We start from the raw sequence: 11,948 nt of genomic DNA on the forward strand, positions 1-11,948 counted from the left end.
CCTGTTCCTCCCACCTTCCCTCCGACGCCATGCAATACCTGTCCCAATAAATCACGCTGTCTCTCAGAGTCTCAGAGACGGTTACGGAGTTCTCCTCGGAGCAAGAGCACAAGGAGAGAACAGTGAACACAATCCCAAACACTGCACTTACAAACATCGAACTATAACCTTTTATAGCAGGGGTTAAAGGTACGAGGGCTTTCCAGTGATTTACAGACGCAGGAACACTCAGGACGTGCTTATTTCTCGGGTTTACGACATCACTGACGTTCAGCTCCGAGGGTGGGGTGAGGTGGAGGGTGAACTACCAGGTGTGTAAATTAGTTTTAAAGTGTTCGTGTGTAGCATGTGACTGTAATTCAGAATAGAAACACACACACTCTCCGCTCTTTTGTCGTTTTCTGGTGACTGTGTGTCGTATAAAAATCACATTCTCAACAGAAAAGAGCCTGAAACTGAAGCTGTGTGAAAAGTGAAGAGTTTATTGGGCGCTGCGTTGGTTCTGAGCTCCATCAGGAAAAAGCTGCAGAAGACTGTGATGGGTTTGTTCTGTTCTTGGGGACAATACTGTGTCCTAAAGTCCGTGTGAGTGTGGGTTTAGACCAGTGACAGATGGAGGCAGTGTCAGAGTCGGGAACGGAGCGCAGTGACACTGTGTTTTTAGGTCATTTTCTGTTGAATAAAATGAAATTTGTTATTTTTTATATGACACAGTAGTTACAGTAAAATTACAAAAACGATGTTTAAATTATGAATTACAATTATTTATAACACACATTTATAAGCAATTAAAAAAGCAGTGTTCTCCCTGTGTCTGTGTGGGTTTCCTCGCACTTTTACACAAGCCTGTGAAATACTGGGAGAATACAGTGTGGTCAGATCAGACCAACTCTACTGAACTCTTTGGATGCCATAATACACACCCTGTTCAACAGTGTGACACAGTGAGAAACACCAACAGTGAAGTTTGGAGGTAAATCACGGTGTGGGGCTGTTTCTCAGTTTCTGGTGCGCTTCATTTAACTGAAGGAAGAATGAATGGACACATTTACTGAGACATTCTTGATAAAAATCTGCTGCCATTTTCCAGGATGATGGAGATGAAACGAGGCTGGACATTTCAGCAATGATCTCAAACACACAGCCACTCTCAACTGGTTTCAGGGACAGAAGATAAAGAAAATAAAGCTGGAACGGCCCAGAGTCCAGCTGGAAATCTGTGGAAGGAACTAGAGCTCAGGTCATAGGAGCCCACGGAACCTTCAGGATTTGAAGTGTGTGTGTGTGTGTGTGTAAGAATGGGCCATAATCACAGCTGAGCAATGCATGTGACTAGTTTCTCCAAACAGCAGGCGTCTTACAGCTGTCATCACCAGGCTTTTGTACAAAGTATTAAATACATTTCCGTTAGCGTGTTCAATACTTTTACTGTGTCATTTCTCATTATTACAACTAACAACATAACACTCAGACATCTGTGCTTTCATCTCTTTGCACGTGTGGATTGGAGGAGTTGTTACCGACGTCTGGTGAGAATTTCATGTCAATAGCACCTTTAGAGATATATTTACTTTGAAAATTGGTGACGTGTTCAATGCTTATTTCACCCACTGTGCATGCATTCATTCATTCGTTCATTTACTTACACAGTAAACTCACCACTGCAGCGTTACATTAACACTGTGTAGAAATGTAACACCTGTCAATGCTCTCAGTGTTAATTTGACTCTGGTGACTGTGTTTTAATCATGTTTTTATTTTTATATCTTTCTTTAACACAAGTCACAGTTGATTTAAATCACTGCTCTATGTTTCTATTTCCCGTGCCATCCCTGGGTTTGTAGGTAACAAGCAGAAACCTGGAACCCAAGGCTCTCCCTCTGAAATATCACCAGAAACTGTAGAAAACAAAGGATAAAATAGCTTTTTGACTCAGGGCAAACTTCCTGGTGTCACCCTTACCCCGGTCCACAGGGTCTGCCCCCACTCTCAGCGCTTCTGGGCGAACTTCTAAAGCAGTAGCTCTGAGGCAGAAAAGGCCAAGGTCACTATTTCAGACACTGACCCCAATTTCAGGAGTCGCATGAAGTGACGAGGGCGTGTAAAGCTTTTAAAATTACACATGGATTGAGTCTTTATTTGACTTCTTTTCTGTGTAGAACATTATATGTTTAAAATCATTAATATCCCTCAGAGTCCAGGAGTCCTAGAGGGCACCTCTGCTCATGGTGCTAGAGCATGCGTCTGTCAGCTGATGTGGCAGATCTGGGCAGTGTAGAGCTGACCACTGTTGTGTTAGTGGCAGTTCATAAAGAAGCAGTGGCTCGGCCTCACGTGTCTCAAAGCAAGCACGTTCACTTCCACCCTCCAGAGACTGGGGGCGCTGTGTGTGATCGGAGGAAACTCAAGAGGATAGAAATATATAGAAAATATATAGAAGGAGAATTTTATTAACCCCTTGGGGAAACTGCTTCTCTGCGTTTGACCCATCCGTGGCAGTGAACACACACACACACACACTAGTGAGCAGTTCTTCCCACACACACAGCCAGAGCATGAGTCTGGGACCACCTCGGCACCCGGGGGCAGTTTGGGGATTAGGGGCTTTGCTTAAGGGCACTTCAGCCATGAATATGTTTTTTGCCGGTCCCGGGAACTAAACCCATGACCCTCCGGCCTCAAGCTCGGTTCTAACCTCAAGGCCACAGTTGTCCCCTTGCTAATGGGTTCTTTATGTAATGGTTCAAAACATTTTATATATTTTCACAAATATATGAGGAGCACAACTCGAACCCACAACCCCAGGACCCTGGAGCTGTGTCACAGCGACACCTACCTGCTGCACCACCAGTACCTTCAGTAAATATTATAATTACGAATTTGACTAAATTTATAATGTTAATATAAATATAAACCCAGAACACGCTGGAGAGATTACATGTCTCGACTGGCCTGGGAAAGCCTTTCTCTAATGTAAACTCCGTAGCAATGTGGTTACTATGGCAACAGTTCTACACTTCTGTACCTAAATTTGTTTCTATGGCAACCAAACTCCATAATATTGTGCCTGGTTAATCAGTTACCATGGTAACCAATGTCAGGAATTCTTCACCTGAACATTAATTTACTATGGCAAACAAGTTCATTTCAATGTGGTTATGGTATCCAAGCCCTGGCATTCTGTCCATTAATTAGTTGGTTACTATGGTAACCACATGTAACAGGTCTCTAGGAAGTTTCGGTTACTACAGTAACTGAGATTGACAGTTCTCCTCCGGAATAATTAGTTGTTATGGTAACCAAGATCAACAGTCCTACAACTGATTAATACATGTCTGTAGTAACCAAGCTCTAACATTTTAGTTGCTATGGCAACTGAGCTTTGAGATTTCCTACCTGAACGATCAGTCACTATGGTATTCAAGCACTGGCATCCTGTCCATGAATAAATCAGTTACTATGGTGACCATGCGTAACAGGTCTGTACCTGAAATTCCAGTTACTAAGGTAACCAAGTTCTATAATTTGCTACCTGAATAATCAGTTGCTATGGTAACCAAGTGCAACAGTTCTTGACCCGAATTATGATCTAGACAGAGAGGGAGTGAGAGAAAAAGAGAGAAACTGAAAAAGAGTGAGAGAAAGAGAGAGCATGATAGACAGAGAGGCAGAAAGAGATAAATAAAGTGTGTGTGTGTGTGTGTGTGTGTGTGAGAGAGAGAGAGAGAGAGAGAGAGAGAGAGAGAGAGAGAGAGAGACGGGAGATGGTGTGTGGAGAAAGTTCAGGAGAGTGACAAAGGCAGAGAGATAGAGAGAGAAAAAGAAAAAAAGAAGGAGAATAAAAGCCTTGACCATGCTGAGTTCAGACAGAGGTTTAAACGCTGAGAGACAAGAGTTAATGACTGATAATAAAGGGTTAAACCTGCAGATGAATAATGTCTGAATGAAGCTAATCTGAGATTAAAGCAGAGCGGAGGAGTCAGAGGACGCTGAGTTCCCAGCGGAGTGCTGTAAAGGGCTGGAGGTGATGTTTCTACCTGACGCTGCTTTATTACAGAGAGGAGGACAGACTCCGGGGGGCGCTCATGTGCTGACGGCTGTCAGTTCCCTTTCTTCTCCGTTTTTACTCAGTGCTCTTATTTCTCCGCGCTCGTTGTGTCTGTTTTGCTGCGTTTAACCTCGTCTTTGCGCTCTCACATAAACACGGGTCCAGCGCTGTGATTGGACAGACTCAGACGAGGGGGCGGGGCCATTCTAAAGTCTCTGCACCTGACATCTGAAGCGGAGCAGAACCAGAACGGCTCGTTTTATCCCGTGTTTCTGACTCAGGCAGCGCACAGTAAACTGACTGGGGTCTTGTTTCACAGTGTGTGGGTTGGTGGGCTCCAGATTCACACATTAATGTGGTCATACACTGAACAGGGGATTCCTTCATTACATGCCCCTAATGAGTATTTAGAGAGTGATGAATGGACACTGGAGTAACTGTGTGTTTCTAAGTGTAACTCTGGGCTTTGATTTTGTTTTTTCGAAGGTGATTTTACACTGGTTTTGGCCGTGGTCTTAAACTCACTCCGTGAGGATTCCTGGCTCTAATTTTGATTGACTATGTTCCCAAAGTGTTGGGGTTTATGTTTCGTATCCATGTCCCAGATGACGGTCATTAAAAACTGAGCTCGTTCTGTGGATGTTTGGAACAGGGTCCGTTTGAAGCTGTGGTCTGAGCCTCAAGAAGCGAAGAGCTGCCAGTTTTATTCAGACGCTAATGACCAAAGGTAGCCAACTGTGCATCAGGCAGGTTTGGCAGAGCTGGAACCCAATTATTAATGAGTACATTCCACGTTAAAGCCCCAGACTGGAGGGGTTTGGGGGCTGAGACGCCAGAGAAATGCACTCCATATTTGCGTTAATAAAACAGAGAAATGAAGTCGAATTGAGGAAAAACAGAAACTAATTTTGCTCTACATTGTGTCCGGACGTTTCCACACGCCCCTGGATGTACTGATGGCTCTCTTAAACATGGCTGTTCTCATGTGGGCGACCCGCTCTGTGGAGAATAAACTGCTTCCCTCAGGGACGACAGAGCAGTTTGAGCTGAGCTTCACAGACACTGATATAAAAATAATAAGAGCTAAAAGAGGAAAATGACTGACTGCACCTTTAAAATAAAGAACCACAGACTGTGTTTGCATCTGTGTAATTGTAGGGGGCGCTGTAGTCCCGCTCCTCTCTAATCTGCACTTCTATCAGGGCCAAGTGAACGAAATGCAGGGATTAATGTTGAGATTAAAGAGTTAAATCCTTTAAAAAGTCTTCTTCTCTCCTTAATATCACTCCATCCTTCAGTCTGTGCTGGTAGTAAACTGTGTGCTGTCCAAAAGTATGTAGACACTCTTCACAATAAGTCAGTTCAGCTGCTTTTAAAGGTGAGGTCCACGATTTTAGTCAAGTTCACTTTTTATAAAATTCAGAGGATGTTTCCTCACCGTTGGCCGCTCTCCGCTCTGTTAGCGCTGGAAAAAACTCCGGTGTTTATACGCAGCCCTGGCTCCGTAAATGGGAAACAAATATCGAATAATAACGAATAACGCAATTTCCCCTCCCTTTAAAGAGCATGGAACTGTTTGTGAAATGCGGACCACCCCTGATGTGAGTGGGGCAAGGAAGGGGACTCAGAGGGACTTGGGCTGGGCGGCTTTTCTGCTGGTGAAGACCCCCCCCCCCCCCCCTTCCCTGGCAAAGTCATTGATGGAAAAGGAGGAGTAGGGGTGTGACGGCGAGGGGAGAGGCGTGGTTCTATTGGGTACGTAATGGTGAAGGGGAGGAGTATGGGCGTGGTCCTGCTCCCAAACTTTATTTATTTCATAACTCCATTTGACAAAACCTAGTTGTTAAAGTTATTAAAGGAACACTACGTAATATTTTCACCTTCAATATTAAAGCTTTTAATTTAAAAGGTCCTTAGGGACATCCACAACATTACAACTAACACTCGTTTCTACGCTCACCATCCACCCCCTCATCTTTCCCCCGTTCTTCAGTGGTCTGGACCCTCACTGAACCCTACACAGCAGACAGACAGATGTTAGTGTGTGTTGCACTGGTGCGAGTGTGGATCAGACACAGCAGTGCTATACAACTCCACCGATTATTTGGAATAGTTGAAGTTGTTATTATGTGCAGTTTAACATCTCTTTTCCCACATGGGGTTAAAACAGCGTGAGATCTTAGACGTTTTATCTGATGTGCGTATCTTATTGCTGTGGAAGCAGGAGAGACGTCTGCGTGTCCAGGACGGAAGAAAACAAATAAAAGTTTCTGACTGTTTCCAATCGATGGATGAAGACGGCGTGGAGCTGATCTGAGGAGCTGTCAGTGTTTATTATTTTTAAACCATGACGGACCCAGCATGAATTCAGGTGGAAGTTTGTGTGTAATGCTTTCATTTAAAAAAAGCCATCCACAAAACTCATGGTGAATAATAATCCTTCCATCAGCAGCTGTAGCTCTGAACAGCAGCTCACACAGATCCACTGGAGCTCAGCGGGGCTGGGCCTGGGGGACTGATGCCTCCTGGGAAAGCCCGAGTGGTGCTGGAGGTGGTGTGGCTGTGACCAGCAGGGGGCAGGACTAACGACTAAAACCAAGGTCCTGAGGCCAGTAAAGACTTTGGGGCAGTTCCTTTGATGTCTGTCTAATGGTGCTTTTCCACTGCATCGAACCTGCTCTATATGAGACCCGCATTTTAGTCTTCATCACCATCATCATCATCACCATCACCTTCATCATCATCACCATCACCTTCATCGTCATCACCATCACCTTCATCACTGTCTTCATCACATCATCATCTTCATCATCACCATCATAATCACTATCTTCATTATCATCATCTTCAACATCATCATCATCACTATATTCATCTTTATCATCACCATCTTCACCATCTTCACCTTCATCACCGTAATCATCATCATCACTATCTTCATCATCATCACCATCATCTTCACCTTCATCACTGTCATCATCATCATCATCATCATTATCACTATCTTCATCATCATCAATATCACCATTATCTTCACTTTCATCACTGTCATCATCATCATCATCATCATCATCATCACTATCTTCATCATCATCATCATCACCATCTTCACCTTCATCACTGTCATCATCATCACCATCACCTTCATTGTCATCACCATCACCTTCATCACTGTCTTCATCACATCATCATCTTCATCATCACCATCATAATCACTATCTTCATTATCATCATCTTCATCATCATCACTATATTCATCTTTATCATCACCATCTTCACCTTCATCACCGTCATCATCACCATCACTATCTTCATCATCATCATCACCATCATCTTCACCTTCATCACTGTCATCATCATCATCATCATTATCACTATCTTCATCATCATCATCACCATTATCTTCACTTTCATCACTGTCATCATCATCATCATCATCATCATCATCATCACTATCTTCATCATCATCATCACCATCTTCACCTTCATCACTGTCATCATCATCACCATCATCATCACTATCATCATCACTATCTTCAACATCATTATCATCATCATCATCATTTTCATCACCATAATCACTATCTTCATCATCATCATCTTCATCACCATCATCAGCTTCATCGCCATCATTACTATCTTCATCATCATCACCATCTTCATCACTGCCATCTTCATCAGTGCCATCATCATCACGATCTTTGTCATCATCATCATATCTTCATCATCATGATCAAGTCAAATCAAATCAAATTTATTTGCATAGCGCTTTTTACAACTGATGTTGTCAAAAAGCAGTTTCACAGAATTCCAGTAAGACAAAGATTTGACATGAAATGTAAATAACCCCAAGTGAGCAAGCCAGGGGCGACAGTGGCAAGGAAAAACTCCCTCAGCTCAGGAAGAAACCTTGGAAGGAACCAAGGCTCACAAGGGGTGACCCATCCTCCTCTGGTCAATCTACTGGTGATACTAGTTAGTAGTCCATGAGAACTTCAGTGTAGGGGCAGCTTCAAGGCACTTGGTGGTTGCTGGAGCGTGGGCAGCTGGTCTGAAGCATGGAGGAGGATCTCGACAGTCATCCATCAGTGTCCAGACGGACAAGTGGGCAGTCGTTTACTCGGAAAAAGGTAAAGGGATGGAGTTAGTTGTGAACGTTTTGAAGTTTTTAAAGCAGAAAATGTCAAAATTTCCAGAGTGTGGCTAATGACTCCGGCAGATCTGACTATGACAGCTTTAACTAAAAGGAGAGGAACCAGAACAACGCACAGACGTGGGAGCTTCCTGAAACACAGGCATCCCTCCACCGTCAACAAACCTGAGTGATTGTGTGAAGCGGTGGGACGACACCAGCGTCTCAGTTTACTATAATTCCCTGTGTCCATGGACCCCCTGGATCTGCCGCCTTTATCTATGGGGGAGCATTAACTACCAGAAGATAAACTAAACAAATGAGTTTTTAGCCTAGATTTGAAGATTGCGACTGTGTCTGAGTCCTGAACATTTTTTGGAAGATCATTCCAGAGTTGGGGGGGCTTTATAAGAAAAGGCTCTTCCCACAGCTGAGGCCTTCTGAATTCTGGGAACAATTAAAAAAACAGTATTCTGTGATCTGAATAAACGTGGAGGCTATAAACGTAGGAAGTAGTATCCTGAAGGTTTTCAGGAGCGAGCCCATGTAGAGCTTTATATGTTAGTAACAGAATTTTGTAATCGATGGACTGATATGTTCAAATTCTCTAGTTTTAGTGAGGACCCTAGCTGCAGCATTTTGAACTAGTTGAAGTTTTCTTAAATTTCTGCTGGTGCATCCTGACAGTAGTGCATCACAGTAGTCAAGCCTTGAAGTAATAAAGGCATCTACTAATGTTTCTGTGTCCTGCAGAGATAAGGCTTTTCTAATCTTAGCAATGTTGTGAAGATGTAAAAAAGCTGTCGTAGTGATACTGCCTATGTGTTGATCAAATGATAAATCCGGGTCAATTATGACACCAAGATTTTTTGCTGCTGAACCAGGTTTAACTGGAAAATCAGTGAGATTTAAAATTAAATCTGATCATTTATTTCTTGCCACTTTTTGACCCAAAAGCAGGACCTCTGTTTTGTTGCTGTTTAGAAGGAGGAAGTTACACAACATCCAGCCTTTCACGTCTTTTAAACAGACCTCTATTTTCTTTAATCTGTGTTTGTCATCGGGCTTGGCTGAAATATACAATTGGGTGTCGTCTGCGTAACAGTGACAGTTAATGTCATGGTTTCTTATGTATAATGTAAATAATAACGGTCCTCAAATAGAGCCTTGCGGAATTCCAAATCTTACTTTAGAATAATTTGAATTTAAATTGTTTACTTTTACGAATTGATAACGTTCCGTTAAGTAAGATTTGAACCATAATAGGGCTGTCACTGTAATTCCAACCATGTTTTCTAACCTTTCTATGAGAATATTGTGGTCTATTGTATCGAAGGCTGCGCTGAGGTCAAGAATCACCAACAGGGATACGTGGCCTTGATCAGAGGCAAGAAGAAGATCGTTTGTTATCTTGACTAGAGCTGTCTCTGTACTATGATGTGGTCTGAATCCAGATTGGAATCTTTTATATATATGATTCTTACGTAGATATGAACTAAGTTGTTGGGCCACGGCTTTGTCTAAGATCTTGGATAGAAATGGCAGATTTGAAATGAGCCTGTAATTAGACAGTGTACGAGCATCAAGATTTGGTTTCTTGATCATAGGTTTAATAACTGCTAGTTTAAAAGCTTTGGGTACATGGCCCAGGCTGAGGGATGAGTTTACTACCGTTAAAAGAGGATTGATAATAGCTGGTAGTATTTCTTTGAGTAATTTTGTGGGAATTGCATCAAGTGTGCAAGTTGTACAGTTTGTGGAGGTAATAATCTTCTCTAGTTCTAACTGTGGGAGTGGGTAAAAGGTTTAAAGCCTTTCTTTTACAATTCTGTTATGTTTTATATCAGTCACATCAGATGACAGTCAGGTCGGGTTTAATAATGTGGCTTGACTTTGTTGTCTAATATTCTCAATTTTATTATTAAAAAAGTCCATAAAATCTTTACTGGTGAGAGTTGCTGGAATTAGTTGTTCAGAACCTGCTTGATGTTTTGTAGTTCTGGAAAACACTAAACAGTACTCTCGGATTATTTTTATTATTGGAGATCAGCGAGGCCAGATATGCTGAGCGAGCTTTAGTGAGGGCATTTCTATACTCTATAAGGCTCTCCTTCCAGGCAGAATGGAACACTTCCAGCTCGGTTGATCGCCATTTCCGCTCTAGTTTCTGTGATGTTTGTTTTAAAGTATGGGTTTTTTCATTATACCATGGGTAGTCAGTTAGTACATCTAGCTCCATTGGGCCTGATGGAGTGGGAACTGGTGTTGATATTTCTGGGAGGTTTTCTATAAATTGTAGGGTGGTAGATTGTTTTATTATACTCTTTGTAGAATAGCAAGGGGACACTTACATTTTTATGGCTAAGACGTAGCTCATATGAAATTAGGTAATGGTCGGAGATTGCTAAGGATTGTGGTAAGATATTAATTTTGTCTATGTTAAGACATAAGAATTTTGTCTATGTGTCAAAACTAAGTCTAAAGTGTGACTACAGTAGTGTGTAGGCCCTGTTACATTTTGAGTACTACCAATAGAGTCTAGGATTGAGGTAAATGCCTTTTTAGTGGGTCATCTGCCTTCTCAAAATGGATATTGAAATCTCCTACAATTATAACTTAATTATTTCAGACAGCTAGGTTTGCAGCAAAATCACTGAGTTCTTTCAGAAATTCTAAGTAAGGCCCTGGTGGTTTCCATGAGACAGAAAACGTTGAATTTATGATCATTTATGATATAATTTACGATGACTGCTTTTGAGTTTAGTGACCTTATGTTGAGTAACCCAAATTTTAGTTCTGAGGTGTTGCTGCTATCATATGTGTATGATTTAATATTGATTAGGTTGCTGAAAAAGGCTGATTTTGTTTTTCTACTTTTACATTTAATTCGGGGGAAAGACAGAGTTTCAGTACAGTAGAACCTAGATGACGCCTCAAGGTCATCTTCCAACCATCTGTGGCCTGGTCCCGGCTCTAGATTGTCAACAGCTGTCTACACTACTCTGCTGACTAACTAAAAGACTATGTGCTATGCTGCAAGAAAGTACGACAGCACCCTCCTGCATGGGGTGGATACCATCCCTACCTATAAGACCAGGCTTGCCCTTGAAAAGTAACCAATTTTCTATAAAGCCCACTTGATTTTCGGAACACCATTTGGACATCCAGCAGTTTAACGCCCAAAGTCTGCTGTAAGCTTCGTCGCCACGCCACATTGGTATGGGGCCAGAGCAGATTACGGCATCGGACATCGTCTGGGTCAGTTTAATCACCTCTGTAATATTACCCTTAGTTACCTCAGACTGCCACAGACGAATATCATTGGCCCCTACATGAATGACTACCCTCGAATATCTCCTATTAGCTAACAGTCTAAGGTTGCCACTAATATCTGGCGATCTGGCTCCAGATAAACAGCTAACTGTTACTGCTGGTGCCCCTAAAGGAGTAGTTAATTTCACGTGTTGAACAATAGAGTCTCCTATAACCAGAGGACTCTTAACAGGCTCCTCAGCGGGTGCTTCGCTCAGCGGGGCAAACCTGTTTGACACGCGAATCGGAGGAGCGTGGTGTCCCGGTGGGCTAGCTTTGGCCTCAGCGTTAGCATCAGCCTAAGCTTTCTGGCTATGTCGCAGAGACGTCACCCTTTCACCCCGCTGTGAGGGCACTAACGCCGAAGTCGAGGGGGTGCTAACTCTCCCTAAGGCATCCGGAGTTGCTAGCACTGAATCTCGCTGTTTATTCCTTGACAATAATAAGCTCCGGATG

This window comes from Hoplias malabaricus, chromosome 15, assembly GCF_029633855.1.
Source record: "Hoplias malabaricus isolate fHopMal1 chromosome 15, fHopMal1.hap1, whole genome shotgun sequence".
Taxonomy (NCBI): domain Eukaryota; kingdom Metazoa; phylum Chordata; class Actinopteri; order Characiformes; family Erythrinidae; genus Hoplias; species Hoplias malabaricus.